General features: G+C 52.3%; 1 protein-coding gene across 9 annotated transcripts in view; it reads right to left on the bottom strand.

The window, feature by feature from the left end:
• Positions 1 to 14,713, bottom strand: part of SETD3 (SET domain containing 3, actin N3(tau)-histidine methyltransferase) — a 79,965-nt gene that overhangs the window by 41,675 nt on the left and 23,577 nt on the right. The window lies entirely within an intron of this gene.

Below are 14,713 nucleotides of genomic sequence, written 5' to 3'. Positions count from 1 at the left end.
ATCTTATCTTTAAAAGTTTATAACGTTCAACGTGCGAAGCTGTTGTCGACCTTTACTGCCTTTAAAGTGTAGTACTGCTTTTTATGTGGTAAACTCTTAAATCACTAAAATCTTCCGGATTCTGAAGTTCTCTTAGCAACCTTCCCCTAGAATTTTGGTAACTGATCCTACACGAATGAGTGAACTCCTCCTACTGCCATCAGCTGTCAGCCTGATGTACTGCCAGCTTCCCTCACTTACGCAGTTCCCCCATTAGCTTGTGAGCTAGGGACTGTGGAGAAACAGGTCAAGTGCGTGCCTTCCGTGCACACAGGTGCCTTGAAGGGACAGCCTCCCGCAGTTCACTGCGCTGAAGAACCACCAGGGGCCAGCGGCGCCTTCCGTACCTCACCCAAGACGCAAGCTTTTTTTTAAAAATAAATACGCATTTGTAGAATGCTCCCATCTAAAACCCCTTCCCTCCATTTCTCACCGGCCTCTCATTTCTGTAGGGGAAACTGGGCACAAAGCTGAGTTTGTGACTTGTCTGTGGTCACAAGTGTGCCAGCAATGGAGAACAGGGGCCAGAGCTCTGACGTCCTGTCCCCAGTCTCCCCCACCACACCTCCTGCCTCCAAATGACTCCGGCTCAATCCCATCCTTCTTGTGGATCAGAGTTTTCTGAACCAAGACAGACTTGATCCACTTACAAAGCCTCCTTGGTTTTCTACCATCCAGAAACTTGAGCGGCGTGCCTCCTAGGTCTTCACCCCTATCCCACCAAGTGTTAAACACAAGGCCAGTAAGTCAGCCTCAGGGGCCTCTCTGTGGCCTGACGCCTGCCATCAGCCCTCCCTAACTGCATCCACACAGCACTCTACTACAGAATCTGGATGAGTCCCGTCTGCTGGGACTAAGCACCTCTTTAAATTAAAAAGTCAATAAGGGGACGCCTGGGTGGCTCAGTGGGTTAGGCCGCTGCCTTCGGCTCAGGTCATGATCCCAGGGTCCTGGGCTGGGATCCTCGGGCTCTCTGCTCAGCGGGGATCCTGCTTCCCCTCTCTCTCTCTGCCTGCCTCTCTGCCTGCTTGTGATCTCTCCCCGTCAAATAAATAAAATCTTTTTTTTTTTTTAAAGATTTTATTTATTTGTCAGAGAGAGCAAGCGAGAGCGAGCACAGGCAGACAGAGTGGAAGGCAGAGTCAGACGGACAAGCAGGCTCCCTGCGGAGCAAGGAGCCCGATATGGGACTCGATCCCAGGACGCTGGGATCATGACCTGAGCCGAAGGCAGCTGCTTCACCCACTGAGCCACCCAGGCGTCCCAAATAAATAAAATCTTTAAAAAAAAAAAAAGTCAATAAGGTTGGCTTAGAATGCCTTTTTCTTGCACATTTGATGGGGTCCGTGGTCCTGTTTTTAGGGTCCTTTAGCACGTAGAGCTGCCTCTCCAAGAAGGCAGTGCCTGCCCACCCTGGAGAAAAATGCAGAATTGTGTTGCCAATTGCGGAGAGTGCGACCTCAGTCACCACCCCCTCTTGGCCCCAGCCTGGAGCTGATGGCTGAGTCCTCCGCTGTGATGGCACTCATTGTCTTGTGCCTGAACAACACAGGCCGACCCCTGTCCCTGTGAGCTTCCATTTCAGCAGGACTCCAGAGAACAGCAGCCGAAGCCTGGAACATCGCAGCAGCCCCTGCTGAAATACCCACCAGGTTCACGGCGCGGCGGCTCGATCAGCGCTCGCGGCATGAAGAGTCACGGGATGAGTGCCAGGCTCCCACGGTTATGAGAAATCAGCATGGCACGGGGGAGGAGACACCGCGGAGTCGGACGCGAAGCCCCGCTCTGGCGTGCCGACAGTGAGGTCTGCATGTAAGTCCTAGAACAGGCAGACCTGCCAATGGGCCTCCATTTCGTCACCCCCCAAACGGGAGTAAGAGCCAACCGACGCCTGTGAGGCTGCTGGCAGGGTCGGGCACAGCTGGGATGATGCAGGCGGCCCTGACAGCCGCGTGCCAGTCCTGCCCCTGCCCTCTGTCCCTCCACGTTCTCTTCCTCTCCCCGGGCGGCCAGGCTGTGCCCTCTGCCTGGTGAACTCCCAGACCTTCTTCAGGGCCAGGGGCCATCCCCCTCCGCGAAGCCCCTCCAGACACCCACTCTTCCTGCTGTTGCCCCTGCCTCTGGGCTAGCCCGGCCCCCTCAGAACTGCCATTCCGTCCCTGTCCTGACTGGGCTTTCCACCAGGCTGGGAGCTCCGAGAAAGCAGAACCCACGTGGTGAGCTCCCTACGGCCCAGCAGCACCCGACGGGTGCTCGTGTCTCAGCAGAGCTGCCAGAGGAAGGCCCCGAGGCGGTGAGACTTCTGGTGCGGGAGAAGTGCGAGGAGACGGACTTCCCGGCACAGCCTCCTGGGCTCTGGAATGCTGTCCACGGGTCCCCAGTGCACCCTGCTCTGGCACCTCACTAACCCAGGGGAACTCCAGGCCATGCCCGGTCCCTGGAATCCTCCCTTGTCACCGCATGGCCCACATTAGGTGATGGTGTCGGGATTTACACACAGCAGCGGGATCTAGCTGGTCTGGCGGGTAGTCAGCTGGCCCATTACCAGGAAGTCGATGTCCAGCATTTCTAGAAGCCACGCCACTACTTCACTCTAGGGGAATGGTAGGACCACACAAGAGTGAAGACTTCAGAGCCGACGGTAGCATTTCTGATGCAGACGCTGTCAAATACGAACTGGTTTATTAATTTTAAAATGATTTAAAGAAAAAGCATGAAGCTGGCACAAAGATTTTAAAACTCGTTACAATCGGTCCTGAGATCCTGGATATATTTAAATTGAAAGCTGCTCTTCGGACAGCTTTTCCTTCAGATGTGCCACTGTGTGCACGCCACTGCGGTTAAGGTGGGGCGAGCACTTCCACTAAAACCTTCACTTTCACCAGCTTTTCCGTTCACAATAAACATTTGCTCCAGGATTGACTTTTGCATACAAAAGATTTCTGCATAAATTATGTATTCCAAAATACAAAATAAAGCTGTCTGGATGGAAAACTCAGATACAAGTTATTTCTGGTGGGTCTCGGGTTGAAACAAGCTAGAGTAAGTTAGAAATTTAGGATCAAAAATGTCCTTTCTAGGGGCGCCTGGGTGGCTCAGTGGTTTAAGCCTCTGCCCTCAGCACAGGTCATGATCTCAGGGTCCTGGGATCGAGTCCCGCATCGGGCTCTTTGCTCAGCGGGGAGCCTGCTTCCCCCCTCTCTCTGCCTGCCTCTCTGTCTACTTGTGATCTCTCTCTATCAAATAAATAAATAAAAATCTTAAAAAAAAAAATGTCCTTTCTAAAGCACAGAAGTTATAAATAGAGGCTGGTAGAGTCAGTCTAGGAGCGAGGGGAAGACGCACCTGAGCCAGCACACTCTAGAAATCTCACAGTCATCCTAGCTCCTCAGATCCAGCGTGTCACAGATGCTACCAATTCTACCTCTGAGTACCTCTCACATTGCTCAGGCTAGCTGGTCTTCTGGTCTCCCCGCTTCTGAGGTCATCGACCAGCAAGCAAGCAAACCCAGGCCGCTGTGGCCCAATGGCTGCCGTGGCTCCCCATCGTATGAGGACACAAACCCCAAGGCCTGCTAACAGCCCTCGAGCCGGGCTCCTGCCGCATTTTCAGCCTTGTTCACTCCCTCCTTCTGTCTATCCCTACCCCTCTGTGCCCTCCAACCCAACTCCTGTGAGCAGGCCATTCTGTTGCATCTTCTTGTTTTTTATATCCAGTGCAGGAAATTCCCTTCACAACATTGCTGAAGGGCACTCAAACCCAGCAGCTCATAATGACACCAAGAGCAAGGTTGGCATTTTATTTTTTATTTTTTAATTTATTTGAGAGAGAAAGAGAGAGGGAGAGCGCACAAGCAGGGGGAACAGCAGAGGAAGAAGCATCCCTGTTGAGCAGGGAGCCCGACGTGGGACTCATCAGGACCTGAGCCGAAGGCAGACTTAACCAAATGAGCTGCCCCAAGGCTAGCACTGTAAAAACACATTTATATCCACTGATATCTCAGCTGCACTTGCAAAGACAGCCTGGGACAGGCTCAATTGTAATTGTGGAAACTGAGGCTCGGGGAGTATGGGCGATGTGAGTAGGTATCACACACAGACCAACCACCTAAGCCACAGACAGCCCTCTTGTCCCACGCACACTGGCCTGAGCCACAGAAGCGACAGACACCCTGCGGGGGTTCAGGCGTCAGACTTCTGGGAGCTGGTCCCCACAAACCTGCAGTGACTTCCCTCCAGTCGGGGGCTGGGCCTCTCCTGGGCTTGGGCTGTCCTTCCAGGCTCCTCTGGCTACGCCCGGCTAACCTCCACATCCAGACCTTCAGTACTGCCCTCGGTCAGACAGTCCTGCCTTTCAAGCCACAACCATCTGACCGCCCCAGGCATCCCAGAGCTCAGAGAGCTGTCACTGCCTCAGTTTACCATTTCTTCTGTGTTTCCTGCCAACTGGGTGCCTCCTGTCTCTACATAAACTCTGAAAAGGCAAGGACCTCCTACTCTTTGATCTCCTTGTAGCACCTGCCACTGAACCGGAGACCCAGGCACTCCGGAAAACTCCATTACTATCAGCAAATATTTCAGATAGTTATTGGACTTACTTAAAAAAAGAGAGACTCTTACAATTTTTTTCCCTGATGAGATTCAGTGTAAATAAAGAAGATAAACACAGTTTTCATGCTGTGTTTCGGACTACTACTCCTTAGAACTCACTTCTTTTAGGCTGAAAAAGTACAGTTGACTTGCGAAAGGAAAAAGTACCCAAATCAAATTATGTGGCAAAGCCTGAGGACTACAGAACAGAGGGGGCCAAATGCAACAGCTCTCCACGCGCTGATGGTCGCGGGGCACTCTGCGGCAGTCTCACGTGAGGTGGGACGCCCAGCAACCTCCAGGAGGAATCCCTCAGCAAGAGGGTCAGGAAGAACTTCCCCGCCTCAGGTTATCTCCAGGTCACCAAGCAGAGCGGAGGAGGGGTGGTTCACTGGCGCGACACAGAGAGCCCCCATGAGGCTCAGCGCATTCACAAGCCCTGCTGGGGAGGCTCACCAGGGGACCCAGTGGCGGGAGGATGTGCATCATCTAAAAGAAGATCCACTAAGAAGGGGTAGAAAAATGGTCCAGTTGGAACTGGGGAACTACCCTCAGAGAACTGTTGGAATCCGAGCATAAGGCCAGGCAGTGAACACGGGGTAAGGACGAGAAAACAGGAGGGGCGCCTGGGGGGCTCAGTTGCTTGGGCGGCCGCCTTCGCCTCAGGTCCTGATCCTCGGGTCCTGGATCCAGCCCCAGGTCTGGTTCCCTGCTCAGCGGGGAGTCTGCTTCTCCATGTCCCTCTGCCCCTCCCCCTGCTCATGCTCTCTCTTGCTTGCTCTCTCTCAAAAATAAAATCTTCTAAAAAAAAATTAAGTAAAAGCAGAGGATCTGATAAATTTTTCCTTCACTGCAAACTTCTCTGGGAAGACACAGGAAAGAAAGGAAGGACAGGGATGTCCATGGCCACCGAAGCCTCAAGCAGAGGGAGGAATGTTCTGTTAGACACAGGACAGTCCTCACGTGGGCTCCTCTGCCATCCCATCAGGTTTAGCATGTGTCCCAGCAGGGAGAAGAGTGTTTGCCAGGGAACAAACCAGAAAAAACTGCCTGTCTATAAAGACCCAGCTCTGCAGAGACCAACTTGGGGAGTGAGGACAGCCCAGACTCCAGCCCCTCACCTCCCCCAGAGGCCCTGGCCACACCTGGCTTCCGTGTGCAGATCTGGAAGGCACCTGGTCCCCCTGCTCAACAAGCTACGGCCAAACCTCCTGTGCGGTGGGCACTGTGCAGAGCAGTGGCACACAGTGCCCAGGACAGAAGGGCCCTGCCCGTGGAGCTCGCGCTCCAGAGAAGAAATGGATAAATCCAAGAGCAGGTGCCGTGGGAGAAGCAAACAGTATGCTCACTGTGATGGCTTGCTTTACGTGGCAACTTGGCTGGGCCTCGGTGCCCCGACACTTGGTTGTTCCGGATGTTGCTACAAGGCTCTTCTGGGTGCAGCTAACATGTAAACTGGTTAGCTAGGAGGAAAGCCGACTGCCCTACCTAATGCGGGGGGCTTCAATCAGCGAAGGCCTCCGCAGAGCCAGCTGCAAGCCAGAGGGAACCCTCCAGGAGAGCACCTCTGGAATCCAACCGCAGCGCCCGCTCCCTCCAGGGTCTCCCCCTGCTGGTCGTCCTGTAAATTCCAGAGCTACCAGCCTCCAGTATTACTTGAGGGAACTCCTGAAAATACATCTCCTTCTCTATGTAAGTACATATTGTCGCCTTCCTTGAGAGCAGCTGATGGCTACACAGCGGTTGCAGCCTAAACCATTCACGCCAGCAGACATCACGCACAGCACAGCTCTGCGGGGAAGGAATGGAGCTTGGGTCGGCCAACAAGGGCGCTCACAAACGCATTTACTCACAAGGGGGCTTATCCTGGGTCTCAGAAACAGGAGCAAGTCTCATTCAAGTCTCAAAATCCTGTCCCATAGGTGAGGGAATTTACAAATCCAGACCTTAGGGGAGACTGATAGAAAAAAGCAGGTTTCAAGAAAGATTTTTTTTTGATGCTTGTTTTTAAACTTGCAGGGATTTCACAAAGTTCTATTGCTCCGAGCAGTGGGGAGAGCCAGGGCTGGTCAAGCAGGGCCGGAAGACGGAAGGAACTGTGAGAAGCACGGGTCTGCAGAGATGGGAAGTGGGACACACAGCCCCCCGGGGGGGGGGTGCGTGGGGCATTCTGGGGCGTCAGTCCTGACTCACCATCAGCAGCTCTGGCCAGCGTTCCCACCCTCAGCCTGTCTCCTCCCCGAAGAGGGTGATGCCCAGCGACGAGGTAACAAGAAGGACTAGCAGAGCCTCACCAAGGACCCTGGCCCACCAGTGCCACATAGAGGCCTAGGCTCAGTGAACAGTGCCTTAGGAACAAGGCCCCGTCTCTGACTCTGAGGCTTGAACTACTCCACACACAAATTTAACTACCAGGGACCTGGTCCTGGCATTGGGGGTTTCTTTGAAATCTAGTTTGGCTAATTCTGTGTCAGATTCATATGGGAAGACACCAGTTCCCAGCTCCTCCTCACCACGAGAATAACAGGAGAGAAAGTCCCCGTCACAGTGCCTGACACAGCAGGCATGACCACAAATGCGGATTCCCCTTCCTTCCGGCGTCCTGCCACCAGGGACATGTATGCACAATCTTGCCCCGTGGCTCTGTCCGCCATACCTGTGGAGGTGCCTCTAAGAACATGCTTACGCCTGGGTGATACATAAAGTAGGACACGGGGACAATTTACGGGTCTGCTCTGTGGGACTTCTGTCCCTGACCCTGATCAGGCACAACGGAAGATTTCTGAAGGATCCCAGGATCCCGGGGCGCCTGGGTGGCTCAGTGGGTTAAAGCCTCTGCTTTCGGCTCAGGTCATGATCCCAGAGTCATGGGATCGAGCCCCACATTGGGCTCTCTGCTCCACGGGGAGCCTGCTTCCTCCTCTCTCTCTGCCTGTCTCTCTGCCTACTTGTGATCTCTATCAAATAAATAAATAAAGATCTTAAAAAAAAATTAAAAAAAAAAAAAAAAAAAGGATCCCAGGATCCCAAGTCAGGCAAGCAGAGAAAGGCGAGGGAGGCTGTGGCCCGGGAGGAGGGCTGCAGGGACAGGCAGGGGTGGGAGACGGGGCAGCTCTAGCAAGCAGGGCAGACGGAAGATGCCAACTCTGCATGTGAGAACTGCAGCAGGAGGACATGGAACATGGGGCTGCCCAGCCTCCCCTGTACACACACCACTAAGCACCCTCCGGCAACGTCCTCCCTCAGTCGGCAAGACAGGAACACCAACCACTGCCAGGGTATCAGGCCCACTCTCCACAATTAGAACCACGAATACAGAGAAAAAGCACTTCATTCCTTGAGCTCCCCAAAGGCTGCTGAAACTTAAGCTGGAAAAAACCAGAGGAAACAAGGCCCACTCACGGATTCCGGAAGGTGAGGTCCACACCCGTCTGCCCTGCTCTACGGGATGCAAAACAAGTGAACAGAGTTAAAGACACAAATTAGATTTTTTAATGACCTATCTGCAGCCTTTTTTGATGAAAATGATGAAGGTCAGGCCGTTTCAGGGAGACAGCCAGAGGCTCTAACAAAGACTGGAAGGGCACTGGAAACTCTCCAGAGAATCCGCAAGCTGCACTGATTTCCTAAAGCTCTAGTGTTTTCACGTTTTCCACATCATTACAAATGGAATCAGTAAAGATAACAGTAAGAGAGGAGTGCCAGCTTCCCCACAGCTTGCAAGGAAAGCCAGCGGCAGTGGTGTGGGTTCCTCTGAGAGGGAGCCTCTCCGGCCTCTGCACAGCACGAAACAGGCTAGCCGGGAGGGGCATCTCTACAGCTGGAAAAAGCGACCAGAAGGTGAGCCCCATGCGGGCTCCTGCCCTGACCCCAACCAGCAGTGGCCTCACACCCAGCAGGCCTCCCCCAGCTTCTGTAAGAGAACCCAAGGGAGATTTTAAATAAGAGTGTTCTGCCCTGGGGCGCCTGGGCGGCTCAGTGGGTTAAGGCTCTGCCTTCGGCTCAGGTCATGATCTCAGGGTCCTGGCTGGGATCCTGCTTCCCCCTCTCTCTCTCTCTGCCTGCCTCTCTGCCCACTTGTGATCTGTCAAATAAATAAATAAAATCTTAAAAAAAAAAAGTGTTCTGCCCTTAAAACCAGAACACTTCTTTGTCTCAAAATTAAGACCAGAAATAACCTTAGAGATTCAAGGACACAGGCACGGGCATGGAGCTAGCAGACCTGCTCTGACCCCAGCCCAGGCTGTGGGCGCCCTGGGGCTCTGGCCAGCTGCCCCACATCTTCACAGCTGTGAGTCCTCAGCTGCAAAGGGTGAGCAACCAGCCCCTCGCAGGTGGAAGGATGACAGTCCTCCAGAGAGCAAGAGATGAGCTGGGCTCTGGGTTTCCTGCCCTGTGTTCAGGAGCCCTCCTACCCACCTCGGCCCGGCCCAGCCTCCTCTGCCAGTCCCAGGAGGCACAGAGCACGGAAAGTCCTTACCTGATGGGAAGAGGCCCCAGTCAACTCAGACGAGCAACCTGCGAACAGAAATCTTCCTGTCTCTCTGCATCCCGCAGCCTCGACCCAGCCCGTTACCATGGCAGCCAAGGAATAAATACGGGCTCATGCTCTTGCATCCGACACCTCCAAACCTAGCCATCAGCCTCCTCTGCCCTCCTCGTCACCATCACCTGCGACTCTGCTCCCTCCCTCTTCACTTCTTCACTATTCACAGATGTGGCGTTGCCGTGAAGCTGGCTGAGAACAAAAATGTCCCCTTCAGAACGTGTTTGCCTCTGAGGAAAAACATGTAAGCGGGAACGAGGTCAGGAGGCTAGAATCCTCATGGGTCCACTTTCAACTTTGTGCTACGTGCGCAACTTTTCTGTAAGCCTAAAAGTCCATTCCAGAACAAAACACTGAAAAAGAAAATCTCTGGGCACGCGTGGATAGCTCAGTCATCTGAGTGTCCGACCCCTGATCTCCGCTCAAGTCCTGGAACCGAGCCGCACATCGGCTCCGCGCTCAGCCGGGAGTCTGCTTACTCCGTCCCTCTGCTCCTCCCGACCTTGTGCTCTCTATCTAAAATAAATATAAGCTTTTTTTTAAAAAAAAAAAAAAAGAGAGAGAAAAGAAAAAAAAATCTCTATTCCCAGAGATCCAGGTATGCTGCCCACCCCGCCACACACACTCAAGTACAGTTGAAAAATGCAATAACCTAGCGGGCACACAGGCTAAAAACAAAAGACAGGGCAGTAAATCCAAGGTTGGGAGGAGGCGGCAGGTTGGTGTACGCGCAAAGGAAGACTCTAAGGGCAGTTTCCAGGCAGAGGGGAAGGACCACCAGCACAGGAGAAGCTGACCATGGAGACCCCACGCCGCCTGCCCACAGGCTATCTGCTGCCAGAGGAGACAGTGACAGGAGGACACACGCAGGTTCTCCCTCTCGGTGCTGCTCCGGCACACGTTACCTACACGCAGCTCTACAAACAGCTCTGCGTGGTGAGGGGTGTCTCCCGAGAGGCTCTGGGTGCCGGGGTCTTCAGAATAAGCTAGGGCCCAGAGCCTTCTGCTCTAACTGGACACCCGGCCCCGAAGGCACTGTGTAGGAGCAGAGTCTACGAGCGGACTGGAGCTTCAGGAAAACATAGGCTAAATCCATTCGACAACGCCCATCTCGTGCTACTCTTGTGTGCCTCCGTCAGAGACCGTTAGAACGGCGAGAAGCGGGAAGAGCAACTGTTGGTACCGGGCCACAGCCGTCACGGGGCGCCAAGAGCCGAGCGTGACATCTTCCTCTGCCTCTTGGTAGGCTCTGTTTGCGGCCAAGTTGTGAGTATGACTGCTCAAATCTTCTGCCACTACAGCCCAGGCTAGGTGGGAGAAGTGGCCTGTTCAAGGAAGAAAGCCAACTCAAGGCCGCCTAACTCCGTCCCGAAGCACAGGGCAGGCAGAGTGGAAGCTCGCTCAACGGAAACTCACAGCAGCTAACACACAAGTGGGCTTCTCCATCTCCATCCCTTCCGCCCGACCTCTCACGCTGTCTGAGCGACACAAAGGACAAAACCCAAGTAAGGTGGACAAATCATGCAAATTAGAAGATCAATGGAAAACCAGTCATTCTACAGATATGCCTCTATTCTAACAAACTTCACACAGTTGCATTTTCTTCCGTGAGCATCACATTCAGGCTCAGCCACTCAGGAAAATGTGTATGTCCCCGGAGAGCTCTTAACCTCAGGACAAGCGGGCACCCCATAGCGCGGGGCCTGGTCCAGCAGGTGGGACTACAAATCACACTGTCCACTCATAGGACCTGTTCATTTGTTTTTCACTGGCGCGGGGGAGCGATACACAAGCTACGATTCATCTGTGTTAAGTCAGGTCAAATCTGATGGGATTTCTTCCCTTCACACAATTACACTACTTCAGAGCTGGGTTTAAGCCAAATCCTGCTGTTCCACTGATGTCTGTCCCAACATTGGTCCCATATTTCCAGGCAGGAGTCTTACCCTAGAGCTGAACTTTCGAACGTCCTGGTCTGCTAAGTGACTCTTACGGGTTCAAAGTTCTGCCCTGGTTTTAAAGGGCCAAGTTCTGCCTTCTACCATTAATCCTCTGTCCTGCGCTGGTCCCCATTTCACAGACTGACAGAAATTTTACCACACCTTACGGTTCTCAAACCACACGAGCCTTTTCCAGGATCTGGCTGAGCCACAGCTCCTAATTTAGCTTCCTGAGTCTGAGCGGGGACACTTCTCAACTGTTGGGCTGCAGTACAAGACTTTACCAGCAGGCGCTCTGTCTGCGTCCACAGTCCGCTCCCCTGGCTCCCTGAGTCCAAGGCTCCCGGTTACACGCCATCCTCTGCTGAACACGTAAAGGAAACCCTGTATACTGAACATCTCAAGAACACCATGTCAATACAGGATAAAAAACTGGAAAGACCATAAAGCCCAAGCCCCTTCTCTACCCATGAGAACCAGCAGAGGCTTGCAAACACTTCGGAACACAAAGTACGCTGAACTAACACCCGGCCGCTCTAAAACTCCCTCGTCTATGAAAATACCTCTGGCAGAAAAGAGTGCAGGGAATTACTCTTCTAGTGGTTAGCTAACAACAACCAAAGAGAAAGACAGACAAACATGAAAATAACGAAATTCAATGAAGAGAAGTCTACCTAAAGGAACTTACAATGACTAGAAGGAAGCACTGACAAGCCCTCCAGCACCGGAAGCAAGACGTAAGGCCGAAGCACATACTGCCCTTTTCTGCACCCTTTCCCAGGGTCTGGGGATCACTGGTGCAGACGCCCGGAACCAAGTCATGCCTGCACTCACACTGCTGGTGCGAGCAGAGCTAGTGGCTAAGAGCTGTGGCTGGCAGACCTTCGAGCCAGCATTCGGCTCAGAAGAAAAATAATGGGTTTCAGGTGCAATGCCCAGGCCCAGGCAAATGACAGTAAATGGGACACCGGAAAGGAACTGGGACCCTCCCTCAAATGGTACATAAACATTCATGCTAGACGGCATGCGTCCATTTCTCTGGGAAGAGGGACGCCAGACCCTTAAAAGGTTAAGAGCCACGGTGCCCCACAAAACAAAAGTGAGGGCAGGGGACCGCAAGGAAGACGTTAATATGAACTGAGGCAACACGGCTCACTCTCTCTTCTTAAGTGGCGACGCACTGACGGAGCAACCCTCTGCAACGGAGCAAAAGCCTCACAGCTGGTCCTGGGACAGCATGAAAAAGAGGCAGAGTCTGGTGCCGAGGTGAGAAAACCTGACCTACAAAACAATGCTAACATTTGTGTTTACACTGGATCGTTACTGAAGATTCCACGAGCAATGAGAACATTCTAAGACCAGAAGAGCAGTTGGTCTCAAGCTCTAATTTTTAAAAAGGTAACTTCTGCTTGAGTCTGTTTTACTTGATGAAGAATGCTCATGGGAGGGGAACCCTCCCCTACCCCAGCCTGGATCCTTCTCAAGCCATGGCTACTTGCCCCATCAGGCTTCCTGTGCTCCTACCTCAACTGGCACTTAATTCAAACCACTGACTAGGAAATTTCCCACAAAATCTTGTTAGGATGTACTTCAGTTTGTAATGATTCCCTTCTACTAATGTGAAGGGGGTGTCCCATGTTTTTCTAAAAAAGGACCACAGCTGGACGGACCACGATGTCAGGGTAAAAGTGTTTACTACAGGCAAAGCCGGAATGGGGGCTCCCCAGGCACACACAGGGGCAGGTACAGTCCCGGGAGAACCCGGGGCCGTTCTCCTACATTCCCAACCTGACTTGATGGTATGTCACTGAACAAGGCTTTTAAACCAGAGCAAACAAACATTTGCATGAACTGTTGATATTTTAAAATGTGAAACTGAAGCCAGCAACAGTAATGACAAAAGCTCAGGACTCTGAAGCAATTCGGAGTCTGTAATGGGCCGCTCGAGGAGGGGACCGTCATCTTGCAGGAACACCCTTCATCGTTCTTGGTGGCGAGGGTGTTCAGTTGGGAAGGTTAACACACACTAATGGAAGTCCCTGCAGACACAGGGGGAGAAGCCACGAAAAACAGTAAAGAACTCGAACTGAGTGACACGGTCTGAAGGAACAAGACACAGAAGAGTAACCCAAACTGAGAATTTCTACAGCAAACACTGCTGTCATCAAGGGCCGTACATACTCATCTGGTCTGCTCCGCAACCCTGGAGTGTGGTGCTGTGTTATCCCATTTTACAGATAAGGAAACAGGAGCACAGAGACACAGGCAAATGGCACAGCTCTCAAGGTACTGTGGGGTCTGGACCCTGGCAGGCCAGCTCTGGGGCCCAGCACTCCAAGGAACACATCGCCCCAATGGAGGTGGCTTCAACTGAGATATCCTTCACGGTTCCCAGAGGAAACTGCACTCCTAACGGCCACAGGCGCCGAGGCCCGGCACCGCACTTAGGTGCTCTGATGAATAGCCCTAGTTGGGCTCACGATAGTTACACTGAAAAATGGGGCAGATATTTTAATCCTACAGATGAGGAAACCAATCAGAGGGGTAAAGCACCAAGAGCTGACCTCCAAGTTAATGCAAGGGATGCGGTGCTGACCCCCACCCAATCAAAAAATCTACGTATTGGGGCACCTGGGTGGCTCAGTGGGTTAAGCGTCTGCCTTGGGCTCAGGTCATGATCCTGGGGTCCTGGGATCGAACCCCACGTCAGGTTCCCAGCTCAGCACGGAGTCTGCTTCTCCCTCTCCCTCTGCCTGCTTGTGCTCTCTCTCTCTTTCTGTCAAATAAATAAACAAAATCTTTTCTTTTTTAAGTATACATATAACTTTTGACTCCCCAGAAACTTAACTACCAATAGCTTACTGTTGAACAGAAGTGCTACCAATAAACTAAACAGTTGGTTTATGTATGTTATACATACTATATTCTGTATCCTCATAGTAAAGAGGGAGAAAAAGAAAATGTTATCAAGAGAATCGTAAGAGTAAATACATTGACAACACTGCACCGTACTTATCGAAAATGACCGTGTATGAGGGGGCCTATACCGCTTAAACCCATGCTGTTCAAGGGTTAACTGTAAATCCAAATTCTATTTCAATAGCAAGTGAGATATGGAATCTAGATTTCAACTCGGGCTCATCTTACGACGAAGCCTGAGTTCTGTCTGTTCAGTCAGGTCCTGATGAGATCATCAGTCAGGAATGATGGCGATCGGCATCACACTGGCACCTGAGACACTCTGTGCTATATATACCCACAAAGCAAGATTACTTGACTTTAGCAATACTAACATTCTGGGTTGGAAAATTCCCCATTTGGGGGCTGCCCTATACATCCAAGGAAGTTTAGTATCACCCCCACTGCCACGTATCAGATAGAGCAGCCCCGGAGCTAGTTCTCGAGCAACTGAGAAAGGGGAGAGTCGGGGCAGAGACACTCCCTGGTCTCAGCTCGGGAGGGAACCATGACACTTGCTCTGACTCGTCTCATGGCAGTTCAACAGGAGAGGAAAGGTAACACCAGCTGAACTGCCAAGACACAGAAAGGAGTAACCAGGTAAAACTCAAATGTGCACAACCATACGGAAGTTTTTATA

This window comes from Mustela nivalis (genome assembly GCF_964662115.1).
Source record: "Mustela nivalis genome assembly, chromosome: 6".
NCBI classification, from domain to species: Eukaryota; Metazoa; Chordata; class Mammalia; order Carnivora; family Mustelidae; genus Mustela; species Mustela nivalis.
This window is presented reverse-complemented; position numbering and strand designations above follow the sequence as displayed.